Source organism: Rhinolophus sinicus, linkage group LG03, assembly GCF_036562045.2.
Source record: "Rhinolophus sinicus isolate RSC01 linkage group LG03, ASM3656204v1, whole genome shotgun sequence".
Classification (NCBI taxonomy): domain Eukaryota; kingdom Metazoa; phylum Chordata; class Mammalia; order Chiroptera; family Rhinolophidae; genus Rhinolophus; species Rhinolophus sinicus.
The window spans coordinates 115,074,249-115,090,750 of NC_133753.1; the positions used below are offsets into that span (position 1 = coordinate 115,074,249).

Here is a 16,502-nt window from a genome sequence, read left to right on the forward strand (position 1 = left end):
TCAAAAAAATCCTCTAATTTTGGTGCTATGCTTATCAAAAATTGTTAATGAGCAATGACTATTGTGACCTCACTAAGGATTCTGCGTATGAAACTATGAAGAGAAATCACTTTATTAACCTGATCTTGCAAATATTTTTTAGGCATGTCTTGCCTCATTTTCACAACCCCACTGATTAAAAAGAACATGAAAATAAAAGAAAGTCATTTTTAAAAAGTGTGCTAACAGATGTGTATAAAGAAGAAATCAGTTCTTTTCAAGCATGGAATCACCTGTGAAAATCCTAAAATATATCAGTGCCCTGACCCCATCCTCAGATTCAAACATAAATTAGCATCGGTAGGGTCCCAATAGCCATCTTTTTTTTAAGCTCCCCAGAAAATGCTAATATGAAGTAAGGGCTGAGAACCCTGGCAGATGCTGCCTTCTCCACAAACCCCTTTCTCTTACTTTTGGTAAGTGGTAGCATCGCAGCCCCTACAGCAATGACCATGAGATGAGGACTATCTTTTAAATTGTCCATTTTTCTTCTCATTTACTCTGTCACAGGAAAAAAGTTACTAATTTTCAGCTGGAAAATTTTAAACAAGTGTATATAGCAAAATTTATTTTAGCTTATTTAATTATCTCATTCCCAACGCTCAGGATTTTAGTTTTTAGTCTTCAAAAGACAGCATTCATTAGTAGGGTATTTAGATAAAAAGCAGAGCATACAATAAGCATACAATATACAGTCCATTTGTCCACTTTCAACAGATCAGCAGAAAATATTCAAAAGAATGATTTTAAAGAGCTGATTACATTTTGAGAGCTGATTACATTTTGATATTTTGTTAACTATACATATTTTCAGAATCTGAAATATATTTAAAAATTAGCCACAATATGCTCTGACACTCATACGATAGAAAAAGATCTCAATAAATAATCTACTATATTTTAAATGAAAATTGGTATTACAAGATTCCATATCTTTAAGATTTACACTTTTCTTTTTTGTTCACATTGTTTTCAGATCCCTGTAACAACAAAAAAAATAATGTATTATAAAAATATGCATCTACAAATACCCATTTTTTTTACATGTCAGCAACAACAGGTACCTACTAGTTTCACCTCCAAAACACTAGGCTATTTTTGCATGCCAAGTTAGGATTTTATTAAAAGGCCTTGTAGCCATGTATTTGCACAGCATAAAACTAGTGGAATACGGGGAATTTTCTCTCTTCTCTCCTTATTAAATTACCTACTATTTTTGCCCACCACTTGAAAGTATTCATTGCTAAAATATAAAATAAGTATTTCACAGAAATAAAAAGTAAACAAGACACAGACTGGGTGTAAGGGAAAAAACCATTCTCACTTCCCTTTTCACTAAAAGGAAACTCTGACTATAACTTTGACTCTATTATATCATACTCGAATACACTGCAAGTATACTACCTCAAGTCAAAAACAAACAAGTTTTAAAACATAGATAATAATTACAAAATACTCAGAACTCCACTATTTTTATAAAGTACACTTGTATCAAAAGGTATCCTATGGCCAATTTCAACTTTAAATTTTAAAGTAATTTTACTAAGTCCAATTTTAAAAATAAGAATAAAGTATTGGCACACTTTATTCAAGGTAATATATATGAAAGCAGAATTATATGTTAAAATCTAAGTTAGTAGAAAACATTCCACCCACCCCAGGATTCCATTTTCCACCCTCAAAAAACACAGATTTACTATTTTTTCTGATAGTAGAAATAATACATAATCATAGCTGAAAATCTCAACGATAAAAAGAAGTACAAAAAGTGTGAAAACGAAAATCATCCCAAATCTCACTATTTACAAATAACTGTCATTAACATAAATATCCTTCCAGGGGATAAATGGATTTATTCTGTATATTTACAATAACAATGACAAGAATTACAATAATTAATTCTGTATATTCTGTACATGTATCTCCATATGTGTGTATACACGCACACACAAATATATATCTACTCTTTCACATACACTGAAAGCAGAGAAATCTTTAAGACAACAACTTTCATGAAAATAAAAACATATAAATTGTCCCAAGCCCTCACCCTGCTTCTGCATTTTCATTTAAGCAAGCCAGGTTTGAGGTTACTCTGTGTGTGTGTTGTTGTTGTTGTTGTTGTTGACTGCTTGAGGGAAAATTAAAAGATCTGTCTGTTTACTTGTTTTACTTAAAAAAATAAACAAACCATCTAGCTACAATTTGCCATAGCCTGAGAACACAGATCTCTGTACTAAAGGTATATGGCTGAGCAATTTGAAAAAACTAATACATGATCCTGAGCAAAACTGAAAAGTAAATGATACATTTTCAAGGCCTCCCCACCTCTGGGTCAGAAAGAGAACCACTCTCAATTAGGATAAGAGACATCTAGCAACCCCGTGTGTCACTTGAGCATTTCACCCAACCTTCCTACGATTCATTTCAATTCTAAAATTCCGTGATTCCCTGCCTCCCCATTCTCCCACCATTTTTCAATTTTTATTCATTCATTCATTCATTCTGCTACTCTCAAGATGTGTAAAAACCTTCCTTTCCTATCTCATTGGGATTCCATGATTCAATATAAACCCTTACTCTGACTGACAAACTCCCATTTCCTCATGCACTTATTCAGCTCTAGGTATGACGAATAAAGAAACCTGATGAGATCAAAAATCAGATTTTGGCAAGGAGGGTGGGCAAGCAGCAACTCAGAAAAAATTTAAAATAAATTTACAAATACAAATTTTTAATTTAAAGTTAAAATAGCTTTATGAGTTCCATGGAAAAAATGTATAACCTTAAAACTTAAAAAACAGATTTTATTGATTCAAGCTCAGTCAAAAAAATTAGCAATGATTTTAGCTCCTAAAATATTCATACCTGGGCATATTTAAGATAGTAACATAGAAGCAGCTTTCTAATCTTTCATCTGTTACATCTGCACAATGCTTTTAAAGTTCAAAGTGCACTTATATGCATTATTTATTTTAATTCTCAAAACAAGTAGATGTAGTGGTCACTATTGATTGTCTCTCAAACATCCATTTCCCCCATGTTCTTCCTTCCCACTATTTTTTAAATATCCTCCCTCCACCATGTAAGTCAGGGAAATGTGTCGCCATCCCCAATTGCAGGGGATATAACCTGATTAGTAAAAACCAACCATGATAACCCATTTCCCCTTGTCATACCCAATTAGGAAGTGCATATGACCTAATTCTGGTCAATAAAACATGAAGGGAAAAGTATGCTGGTAGGCTTGTGCAAAAGATTTCCTGGCCACTGCATGTCTAGATGTGATCTTGCTATCAGCCTGAGGATGAATCCAACACAGAGAGAAGAGGAGAGCCAAGAAAATCACAGAGAAGCAGACCAACGCTCTGAAAAACTAGCCCTACCTCCGTATTTCAGTGTGCCACTTCAGTAGATACTCTATTTCAGGCATTGTACTGTGGATATAACTTAGCTATAGATTTTCATAAGTAGTACATCCCACCTACCTTTCCTTCCCCAACCTGGGTTTCCTTCTCCTATAGCTAAATGTTCTCCTTTCCACATGGCCGAGCCATGTAAGACAAAGAGGGTAGCTACCGTAAGTTGTTAGACCAGCATGCTTTGCCACAAGCACAAGCGCCCCTGGCACTCATCCAGGGTATGGCATTTCCTCTTCAAGGGACCATTTCCTACTCCAGCAGTCCCTACTCAGGTTGAGGGGATGCTGGAATTATAAAAAGGCTCCTCTCCAACCCTGATGCTATATAAAAGCTGGAAGGTAGCATATGAAATCAGATGAGGGACCGTATCAGGAAATATGTGAGAACCATAGATTGATCACGTGACTAAATATTTAAACAATCCACCCTAAGGTATGAATGACTATAGGGTCAGGAATATCAAGATTTACTTCTTTTTTAACAGAGGGTGCTATTAAATAAATCTCTAAGAAAGAGTATAAACTAGGTGATATTTTAGAAGCAGAAACTCTCTTTAATATATTTCTCTTTAATATATTTATATTAACCAACAGCTCAAGTTAGTTATAAAAGGGAATCACAAAAATATATATATACCAACATTTTATTGTAACTAAAACATAAAAACGTACATTCATAAGGCAATTTTTTAACACAAGGCCATTTAAGTATGGGTCTATGGATTATAATTCTATTTTATCTTTTTCTAAAAACCACACCCATAGTAAGTACATCACCTGTGATTCCCAATACCTGTTTCTTAAACACAGAAAGGCATCTCACTTAAAAACAATCTTATTGCAGAATCTTTTTTAGATTTTTAGGAGTTTTTCTCCTAACCATTTAAAGTTATTTCACTTATTCCTATTTCAATTATTAATTTTAGCAACTCAGGTGTTTTCAGAGTAGCCCCTGGTTCTCATATAAACGTCTTTTTGCCTTCACAGTTCACCGAATAATGTTTCATTAAACTATGTAATTACAACACCAAGTACAACTGCCATTAACAACTGGTTGAATACAAACACACGATTCTTCATAAGTACACAATAACTGGCCGGAACAAAAGTTCAAGAACCAACTACCGAGTAGTAGGATGCCATTCAGTGACGTAGCATGCGCATCAAGCAGTAAATGAATGAAGAGCATCCTTTAATTTTTTGAGTGGGTTGAGTAGAGGTGAGTTAAGTGATCCATCTGTAAAAGGCTATTCCTAAAAGTCTGCTTATTCTACCAACCAATCAACCCTGTAACAAGTCATAGTATCAGCAACTTCCGAGTTTGCTTCTATGATTCACACAGTGCCTACTATATGCCGGGCATCACACCTTGGCACTTTTTATGAATCTTATCAATCTGGATGAAGGGCATAATCGCATAGTAACTCCTTTTTTTGTTTGTTTTAAACATGTATTGTTTTGTGTGTGTGTGTGTGGTGTGTGTGTGTGTGTGTTGGTGTGTGTTGCTGAGTTGTTCTTGAGATGGTTACACCACCAGACACAACAATGCCCTCAAAGCTAAAGAAAGCAGTTCAACACAAATCAGTTATATCAATGTAATAAATCTGAATACAGCTAAAAGGCTGGCATTACCTCCCTAAAGAAAAAAGCATTAGAAGTTTGTGTTCAAGAAAAAGAATATCATGAGATTTCACCTAATTCCAGTGAAAACTATGAAAAATGTGGAGATGATTTGGCCATACGTGGATATAACTTAGTTATCGATTTTCATTAATTATGTGATGTGTTATTAGTACAGAAAATAACCAAAATGTGTAGCATCTTATCTGCCAAATACATAACAATGAACTTCAAGTTCATTGTTAAGAATTCTTTCTGATAAGTAAGATGATGAGCAGATAATATAGCCAATCACTTACAATAGTTTAAGAACAAATCACTACACACTTTCCTTAGGTCCCACAATAGAAGGAAACTCAAACATTTATAGTTTCTAAATCTCAGCTTTGAGAAAGGATTTGGAAAAAACTTGGCTAACAAGCAGCCTCCACTATGTCTCTAAAACTTATCTGTGCCCACATACCTCGCTCATTCCACATTTTCTGAGTAGTTCAGAAGCTCTCCAAAGTTTCTTTATATAAATGGATAATACACACTGGATTTCTCCACATTAAGAATCCCAAGTATGGTTCTGTCCTACAGATCAGAGCAAAAGTGATACTCTAAAATAGCTTAAGTTACTAGAACCACACTGCCTCCTGCTCCTATAGAATGTCTACAATTAGAGAACTACAGATACCCCAAAACTGCTATTTCCAAAGAAATTATATCTTGAAATACCAACACCTAGACACATACTAACAACACTAATCAATACCACTAAGTGTGTAATTGCTTGAGAAAGGACAAAAAGGAAAGATGAAGATTAGAAAAACAGATCACTAGTGGTTTCAGACTTTGAAATTAAAAAAAAAACAAAAAAAAACCACCTGATTTAAATATGTACTGCGCTACTTCCAAGATCTTAAACATGTTGCTTAAACTCTGGAAGACTGTTTCCTATGGTCAAAAGCGAGGGGTTATACATACCACCTAATTCACAGAGTTGTCTGAACAGTAGCTTTTGTGGTCCCTGTAGTAGCCACTTAATAAATTGTAACAGGTATTGCTGTCATTGGGAAGTTCAAGATAACACAAATTAAGTTATAATGTAAGTCCTTTATGAAGACTAAGGGAAATAGTAAAAACCATCAAACAATCTTCCCTGTAATATGATCCTACCTGGATTTAAACACTGGTGTTGTGAGGGTGATATTTTTCTAAGCAAGCCTTTGACAATGAATAAGTCTGGGGTTAAATTATTTTAGGGTGATCTAGTATTTAGGATGACTAAAAGTCTTATACATACTTATCCAGAACTGTGGAAGTTTCTCATTTTATCACCCCCCTGTTATAGTCAATTCTCTTTGTATGTAGATTCCTTACATTTCACTTTATCCATAGCAAATCTCACCTTCAGAACATATTAACAATAATATAACTATCCAATAAACTGTTATTTTGTTTTGTTATTTAATATTTCAGCATTCCCTCCATTTAGTGTGATACATCCTTTTGAAGTCCTTTGAAACTAAACAACCACCTGTTCCATTCTGGAAAAACTCTGAACCAATAAACTACACCAGAATAACGATCTAGTCCCAGCATGGGGAGGGTTTACAGAGGGGACACAGAAAAGTACATGGAGAGACTTCCATTTATTACTGAGTCACATTTTTACAGTCTGCATTTATTTAACGTACCAGATTACCAGACACACCCATGTACAAATGCAAGCAAAGAAACATGACAAAGCCATGTATGAGCTCTTTCAGATTTTATGCTTTCCTGCTTTCTTCCATCAGCACGAATGATAGCAAGGTAACTATTCTAATTTATTTCCTTCAACTTACTATCCTTATTTGCCTACCGACTCCCTATCAGCATCGAATCTATACACTTAGACCTTTATACCTCAAACTGACTCATTTTTAAATACAAGACATTCTGGACTTCCCTAGCCTGATCTCCACCTACTTGCATAGCTTCCTGTCCCACTAAGACCTCCTGGCACAGCAGCCTTATGTCCAGTTCAACAGGCCCCATAATACCCAACCCACATGCCTGTGCTGAGGTTGTTCTCTTCACCTAGAAAGCTACCCACCCCACACACCCCCAACCCCCCCACACACAGCCCATTTTGCCCATCAAAATATTTTAAGGCCCAAATGGAGTGTTACCAGCTCAAAACTCATTCATAATTCCCCAGTCAAAAATTAGTTACACACACACACACACACACACACAGCATGCTTCCATGCATCTCTAATAAAGCCCACAAGGAGTGTTATGTTGCAATTATTTCTGTGCAAGTCTACTTTTCCCTTGAAGGGAGCTACTGAGTCTCACTACCCACTCTTCCATCCTCACCACTAAGTAAAGGTCTCTTGCACATTATAAGGGTCCGAGTTGAATTAAATTATCCTTGATTCTAATTCCAGTCCTTTTATTTGAAGGAATAAATGACTGTCATGTTTTGAAGATTTTGTTGATAGTTAATGTAAATCTAATGATGAAAATGTCAATAATTACATAATGCATTAATTTTTAAGTTGATGAATGCAGAAGAGGTCAATGAGCACAATAAATCATCAGCAAAGATAATCATTTTCCAAGATCTCCCCCCAAAATCTCATACATATCAATATTAAAATTAATCTTTTCTGTCCCACATTCTAATAAGAACTACTTATAGCTGATGCATACCCAGAAATGCAAGGTCCCTGAAAGCAAAAGTGCCTATACACTCTGCTAAGAATCTATGTCAAAACCACACAATTTATTTGCTAACATCTTTCTCCCAATGCCCAGATAGTTTTCATCTTTTGCGCAACTATAAATGCTTATATATAAAATATGAAGATAATTTATCTTAGCTCAGAATACAGTTGAAGCAAATTTGGGGAATAATAAAATACACTAAGCACATCTCTCCACCCCTTTTTCCCCCAAAAAAGCTATGAAAAATGTCACAAACCCAATCCGATTTTTGGTGGAAAGTGTTTTCTTAAACTGGCCTCGCATCTTTTTAATTCTAAATCATCCTTGTTATAATTTTTGTGATTTTCTTCCACAATTTACTTATTTAAAGGGAAAGCACACATTCTTCAAAAATATATACGTGGCTTTAAACATTATTTTAATTTTAAAAAGTATTCCAACTTAGATATAGTTCAATCTCTTTTACCATCTGTGGGCAAATGTCATTCATACCATAAGAAGTAATTGCAAAAGTAAAAGAAATAAATACTGACTTATTTTCTAACTTATTAAAAAATCAGAAGGTTTTCAATTTTCCAATTCAAGTCGATGTTCTGAAACAAAAGGTTAAAATGGGGTCAATTACTGACCAGCCTTGGTACTCGTTACAACAGAGTTAAAACTAATTCATACAGTGTAGCAACAGTAGCCATCTCCCACACAGACACACTCTCCCACCCATTAACTTTTCCTCCTTCCCTGGGAGAACTGGAATGATCATAACACAGGCCTAACTCCCCCACCCCACGAGAACACACACCTTTCCATCACCACCGCGCAGCAAAAATATGTGGGGGCTGTGGACCCAGAGAACCGACGCTTCTGGATATTACTTCCCCTGCATGTGGGATAAACAAACAAACCAGCACCCTAACAGTAACCATCAAATTTTGTTACCTCAACTAATGCCTCGGTTAAGTTTCGAGCTAAGTCAGAAGCTCTGTCAAATAGGTAAATCCCCGCCCCCCCTCCCCCGCCTTAAACACCCCAACGGGAAGTTTACCCCTGAAATGAATGCTGGCCCCTGACACCTTCTTCCAGAAGTCCAGCACCGTCCTCCCTCCTGCCCAGAACCCCGACTCCGAAGGTAATTGTCTGGACACCATCAAGGAGCGCTGGGGACTGCACTCCCGACTTCAAACCCCTCCCCAAAGAAGCCCCTGCCTTTTCCCAGCTCGCCCACCTCCCTCCCGTCCCCACTCGCGCGGCACCACTCGGGCAACTTCTGCAGCCAGCCCGGCCCGCAGCCCGCGGCCCCCTCCCTGCCCACCGAGCCCTCGGCGAACCTCAGCCCCGGCCGCGGCCCCCTCCCGCCCGCGCCGCCGCGCCACCCGCCCGGGTCCTCGCCCACTCTCCCCGGAGGCCCCCGCCCGCGGCGCCGCCCCCGCCGCGTCCCACCCCACTCAGCGCCGGACCCCAGCCACCCCAGCCCACCCAGCCCCACCCGGGAAGGAGGGAGCCGCGGCCACCCAAAGGCTGCCGCCGGGCCGGGGCCGGCCGGCTGGACGCCAAAGCGGAGGGGGCTTTACCTCAGAGGCGCGGCCGCGAGCAGCTGGGTCGGTCCCGGACGCGGGCGGCGCCCCCCCCGGTCGGTCAGTCAGCGGCGGCGGCGGCAGCGGCGGCGGCACATCACACCCGCCGGCGGCCGGAGAAGGAAAGCGAGCCACGCAGGGAGGGAGCGAGCGAGGTAGGGGGAAGGAACGAGCGAGGGAGGTAACGCAGCTCGGCTCGGACTCAGTCCCTGCACTGCTGCCGGTGGCTCCTATCGCCGCCTCTGGCCGAAGAGTCGCCGCCCGGGCCGCTGCTGTCGCCACCGATGCAGCCGGGAATGAATGCACAGCGGTGCCTCGCTTATCCGGAGGTCAAACATCCTACTGCCTCGGGCATCCGGATCGACGCTGGACCCGGAAGTGAACACATGGAAAAAAAATAAAAAAAGGAAAGCGTCTCGGTAGCGGCGGCGGCCCCCACGCTGCCCGCATCAGCGAAGAGAGCCGAGAGAAGCCGAAGGTTACACCGACTTACGCGGATTGGTCGGCTCGCCGACCGGAAGAAAGGCAGCACGCTCATTGGCTGGCAAGGCCTATAAAGACCAAGCCATTCTTTCCTCCTCACTTCCTTACGGGTGGTGCGTGGGGGAGGACGTGGAGTAAATGTGGATACGGTTATGTTTCTCCGAGTGAGGCCTTGGGAGGAGAGGCTTGGCGAGGTCTGTGGAGGGGACTGGAAGAAAACGCTCACATGGTTCAAAAGAGCTACTAAAAATTCCGCCGCTTGAGTAAGCAAAGAGCCTGAGGGCGCCATTGTGCCGAGGCTCTCCCGAGTGTGCCCAGCACAGCCCAGGTGCCCAAGAATTTTAGGGTCGGTCTAAGGGAATGACATCACTGGCTCGGATTCGCCCACTTTTTTGTAACGCCAGTGCTGTATCGGGTTCAGCGGTTCCACTTGTGAGTTCAGATAATCCTCTGAACTATATAATGTGGTAGCTATTATCTCAGATGTTCAAATGAACCTCCTGGCGCTCCAAGAGGCCAAACATCACCCAAGTCGTCAGGTTGTAGAACACAAATTGGAACCGATGTTTTCTGACTCCACTTTCGGATCCTTTCCGATCACGTACTAGGAAAGGCAGAAGATTGCATTCTTCCTCTCACTTGCAGTTGGTTAATTGGGATGAAGATACGTCACTTTGGAAATCTCTGTAGACATCGATCCACCATGAAAACATTGTAGAGGACTCTGAAACTTTATTTAAAAATTGTTATTAATATTATGTCTAAAATCCGTTCAAAAGTCAGGCATTAAGATTTGCATGAAGAAAAACCGTAGCCTGGTGCTATGTTGAAAGATTTATTTATCAAACTTTTTTTATATTTTTGTTAACGCTCAATCAAAAAACTTGATGTCTCACACACACACACTTTAAGAGTCTCCAATGAAACAGAAACAAATACACTTCAAAATAATTGAGGATTTATCTCATTTTCCCTCCCTGCCTTACCAGACTGTTAATCGGGTTAATGTGTAACTTCAGAGGGCTGGTTAGTATGGAAAGATGCTGTTTTTGTTTTTGTTGTGCAGCATTGCCTTTTTTTACCTCTCTCTTCACACTCTTTCCCAAACTGGAGGTTAAGAAGTGATTGGTATCACCAGTCTTAGAAGAGCTGTGATAGATAATAAGAGCACTGCTTCTGTGTTTATCACACCACCATCCTTCTGTTAGAGACTCAAAAGCAAGTAAGATGTATGCATCCTCAGGCTTAGGAATAATTTACCTAAGCAAATGACATCTCGAAGTTTTGATCTATCCCAGGACCCAATACTATACAACAAAGTTAATCGTGTCTCACTAAATGGAGAAATATCTGCAATACAGGAAACTCGAAATATTGCCATCAGCAATCAACAAACCATTTTATACGGTTTGCCTCAAAAAACTGTTTAGATGAAGAACACCTACCCACCCCTCAAAGTTCTGATAAATGTTTAAGAAATACACGGATATAAATATATGGTCAAATCACATTTTTAAACTAGATGTGGTTTGGAATAAATATTTACATTTTGAACACTGTAGTAAAGATTGTTTTTTTGTTAAAATTTGGCCTGGAAGCTCCTATAGATTAAAACTGGCAATTAACCTAGGTAGGAAGCCAATGAAATTTTCATACCATTCTATTAACTTGTAAGAAAAAATTGGCAATATCAAAACAGCATACATCACTGAAGGAAAAATCAAACTACAAGTCATCTCAACCGAAACTCTTTGTTTTGTAGCATGTCTCAATATAAGCAGACAGATCATAATTTTCCATCTGCTTTATTATTTATCAGTTACAGTTAAGTTTTTGTGTCACCCCGTGTTTCCTAGCTCTGGCACTCTTCAGATATTTATATTCTATTAATACTTGTCATGTTTTCCAAAGCAGTGTCATATTTTTTATTACCCGGAACTATTCTGTTGAATTTATATCTCTAGATGTAAGTAAATATTTGTTCTACCATTTAGGCATGCAAGAACTATAATGATTACTGTTTTTTTAAAAAAAAGATAAAGAGGAACAAACTTTCCCATCTATTTCTATTAAAATGAGGGGGGACGGTTACTTCAAAATGATTTCGGTCTAAGGCTATCATGAATTTCTTAGGAAAAAACAGAATTTATCAAGTGGAAGTTTGAGGAGAAGAGAAAAAGAAAGCAAAATTTCTGGGTGCCTTTGATTTCACATCTGAGGTAGTGTAAGTGTTCCCATATCTCCCTTACATCTCTTGATTCTTTACTTCGGTTACTATTTCTCTTCCTCTCACTGCTCTCCACACTCACCTTGGCTACCTAGCCCCCCCAAGATGCGTGCGCACACACGCGCACACGCACAGTGGAGAGAATAGGATTAAGACCTTCAATTAGAATTGTAAACAGGAAAAATATTTCCTTCTTTCTCTCACTTGAAGTCTTACTGCTTACAGAAAAGGGAAAATGGCCAGCTTTACTTTCCACAAAATATACCTACCGTTCTCTCTCACACAAAGTACTTACAAGACATGAAAAAAAAAGCCTTTTGTTAAAAGAGGAAAATGATAAGTTCAAGTTTCCAGTGTACCATTGAAGATTATGCGAGCGCTAACACATAGATTTGTGCTATAATCATTTTCTCACCCTACCCCTCGTACATACTATGAAAATACTCTCCTTGTTTTGCATAAATTGATCAAGAAATACCCACCAAATACAAATAAACACCAAAGATTAATCTAGCACTCTACTTTGGTGCAGTGTATCTACTATGTGGCCAATCCAGCTAAGTTAAATACAGATAGATGTTTCCCAATTAACACTATAATAACATTTGTATACACTCTGGTTTCTGTTATTCCATCTGATCCTAACAACATCCCTGTGAAGTAATATAGCAGCTATTACTATTTTTCCCTTGTTAGGAATAAGGAATGATGGTCTCAATGAGGTTAATTGACTTGACCAAGATGATGTGATAAGTGATAACTTGTTAAATATACAATACAAACTTATGAGATTAGGAAAGATAAAGATTTTCTTCTTCCAAATATTTTGTGTTTAACCCTAATGGTAAACCTAGCATAGTGATTTACTGGTTGATGTAGGGTAAGGCCTGAGGCATTATCAAGCTATTTTTCTTTTTCAATATTATCCTTAAAGTAAACTACCTAGAACAAAGATGTGATTAAGAAAAAGTAAATGGTGAAGTAGAACAGGAAGAATGCAAACAAACACATTGTGACAGCATCCAGAGCCGGGGAGCAGAACAATGTATTTTACTCACACCAGGAAAATAACCTCTTCCCCAGTCAGGTCAGTAGTCAAGGGAAGGGAAAGGAAGGAATCTGGGAGAAAACCAGTCAAAATGCAGCTACATCAGGTTTTCGGGAAGCTGTCACTTAGCAAACTTTCCTTCACATTGTTATGAGTAGAGCTAACGAGCTGAGACACTGGTTTATACATTTCTGGAAGGATGATTTTAAGTATTTTATAGATGGAAAAAAATGAAAGTACAAGAATCACAAAACTTTTCTGAGAAGCTTTATTGTATTTAATATTAATAATCGAGTAATATTGAATAAAATCGTATCTGTAAGACTCCTTGGCTTAGCTCAGGCTGACATAACAACATATCATAGCCTGGCTTAAACAACAGAAATTTGTGTTTGTTGTGGTTCTGGAGGCTGGAAGACTGAGATCAGGGTGCTAACTATGGTCAGTTTTAGTGAGACTTCACTTCCTGACTCTTGGATGGCCAGATGCCTTCTCACTGTGTGCTCATAATGGCCTTTACTTAATGCATGCAATCCCTTCTTAAAAGGGCACTAATTTCATCATGAGGGCCCCACCATTGTGACCTCATTTAAACCTAATTATATCCAAAAGGCCTCATCTCTAAATAGCATCACATAGGGGTTAGGATGTTATATGAATTTGGGGGACACAATTCAGTCCATAGCACTCTTCAAAGGAATACTTTCTCTGTAGAGAGTATATCATTTGTAAATAAAAGAGATGGTAAAGGTTAGACAGGATGTCAATAAGGAAAAACAACTCTAGTCAACATAATATTAAAGACTCATAGAGGAAAGGAATACATTCTTAAGAGATAGAGCTTCCATAAAGAAAATTGTCTATAGAGGAAAGCTATAAACACCATGAAAAGTGCAAAGTTGTCTTGCCAAAAAGAGTGGCTAAATCTCTAGCTAGACAATTTAATTTTTGTTTTATTTCCATTAGCAGGCCTGAATTTGGGCAGCTGTTAAGCAAGTTTGGCTATCTGAAGAATGCTATTTTGTGATAAACGCAAGAGTTAACTAAAGCTATACTTTTTTGGAATAGTTTCAAGAACAGCTTGAATTCTGAGTAATAAATGGATCTAAAGTTTAGAGATGGTCGTAATGATCGGTCCCTACTCCATTTTCCCTCCCCTGGTCTTCTTTTGATCCTACAGTTATATTTCCCAGGAGCCCATCCCAGCTCATGAGCCAAATCTGATCAAGACAGCATGTTTCATCAACTCCCACCCATCGGAATCCTGCAGTCCTCTGGCTGTAGATGAAGAGTGCCAAGTAAGAGCTCTGGATTAGATGGTAGATTTGCCACCCCCCTGTTATCTCTATGGTTTCCCAGTCTACAGCAATGTACTTCTCCTTTGGTTTTCTTTTCTAATGGACACTGTAGCCTCTTCCAGAACCTCATTCAACGTGGAAAAGTAATAAGTTTGGTTTACAAAATTGTTCACGAGTCCCAGTTTCTGACTAGACCCTAGGCCCCTAACTAGGCTTACTAGATTACTATATTCTAGACAGGCCCACATTGGTGCTCAAATTTGTCTAAGCTACATCTGAATTGTGCCCTTTGGTCATTGAACAGAGGACTGCCTTGTTGGGGTCATCATCTGTGCCTAATTATGTTTCTTTAGTCTTTGTCATACTTGGTTATGCTTGGTCTTAACTTCATCCCTCTTTTCAGCAACCAGTACTGCTAAATTCCTGGTATGTCTTCATTCTCCCACCTGTACCTATTATGATATTGATGTCATACCAGACTGAACAAGATCACAAGGTCAACAGAAGTTAAAATTGATGCAGGAGGATACCTTAGATAGAACTCTCACTTCCATTTACATCTCATTCTCGTTTTCCTATAATTAGGATTATACCACTTTTGAGTTTCCTACTGTTTTCCATCCTTGCACAATTTAAGTAGTCTGAATCTCAGTTGGCTGTAAAATGAATCAGTGATACCTTCATCATATCAATGTCAGGAAGATTAAATGCAATGGTATGTCTTTAATGTACTTACCACAGTGTCCGGCATATAGTAAGCACTAAATATATGTTCATTGTTAGCTACCATGTGACCTCTAGGAACCTGCATTTTCTGATCCAACATGAATGATAATCAAAAGTTGAAAATATTAGGTCCCAAGCTTTTCCTTAGCTTTAAAAGTCCAAGACTTATTGAACTGGATTTGTGATCCTGAAGCAAAATATTATTTAAATTTGCTCCAGGCTGTTTTTCTTGATTTTACCATGTGTATTTGGACATTATGGTGTATTGGCTATGTAGCATCTGTTTACCCTTCCCTAATAGCGCCCAGATTCCCTTTTGATGAATTTTCTCCATCTCACTGTATTCTGTGACCAGGGACTCTGCTTTCCTGTAGGTGTGGTAGGAGATGGGGGAGGACTAGTGGGGAACACACTGCCAAAACAACGCCAAATGGATGCTCCCTCCCTAGATTTGAATCTTGAGCAGAGGGACATGCAATCTAAACACAGTAGGAATGGCCTTCCACCCCAAGAGCAGCACCCTGACCACAAGTTCTGCCACAGGACACTGACGGTGATCCTACTTCTCTGGGTATGGAGCATTTTGGATTCTGCCCAAACCAGTACCTCCAGCTTCCTGCCAGCTCTGTGAGACCCCACCCCCACCCCCACCAATTGCCTCTTGCTAGGTTCTGTTTTGCTTGCATTACCCACAGAAATTTTCTATTGTTTGCAACGGAAGAATCCTGATCATTTTCACTCCTGGCTTTTGGTTCAACTCACTACTATCTGTCCTGCTTGTATCCTTTCTTGTGTGGCTTGGCTCTGCGTCCATGTGAACACTTGAATTCCAAACTGTAGTTCAGTACAGTTTCACTTATTTGGCTTCACTCTAATATAATCTCTGTCTCCCTGTTGTTGTGAGGCTCCCTGGCTTCAGGCTTCTGTTCTCCTAATTGACAAAGCTGGCCACACCCTGCCAAAGCTTTGTATTTCAGTGCAGCTGCTCTCAGTCGCCAGGCAGCCCTACCTCGGCTTCTAGCTGAAACCCTGCCAGTTGCAGACCTAACCCTTTGGACTGTGACTTAATGCTTTGTGTTCTGCCAGCTTGGGTGACCTGATCTAACTGAGAAGAAACCTCAACCAATTGCCAATACTTGCTGCTTTCTAGAACTGTTACTCTGATACAGAGTAGTATACGTCCATCAATTTATAGTCATGATAATACAAGCCAATATTGTCTGGTATCTCATTTCCTTTCTATACATTACCTGTGCTCTTCTGATCTTAATGACTCATATCAGCAAACAGAAATCAACTTGGTCCCTTTACAATGGAATAAATTCTGTATTCTAAAGTTACTATAGCTATTTGAGTACTTAGCGATGGG

At 39.1% G+C, this 16,502-nt stretch overlaps 1 protein-coding gene across 10 annotated transcripts in view; it reads right to left on the reverse strand.

Moving 5' to 3' along the window:
* CSNK1G3 (casein kinase 1 gamma 3) overlaps positions 1-9,489 on the reverse strand; it is a 102,458-nt gene extending 92,969 nt beyond the window's left edge. For all 10 annotated transcript variants that reach the window (XM_019728030.2, XM_019728028.2, XM_019728019.2 and 7 more), the window contains exon 1: positions 9,349-9,489. The gene's annotated coding sequence lies outside the window, so the exon portion shown is untranslated. The remainder of the gene's footprint in view (positions 1-9,348) is intronic.
* Positions 9,490-16,502: the final 7,013 nt, after the last annotated feature.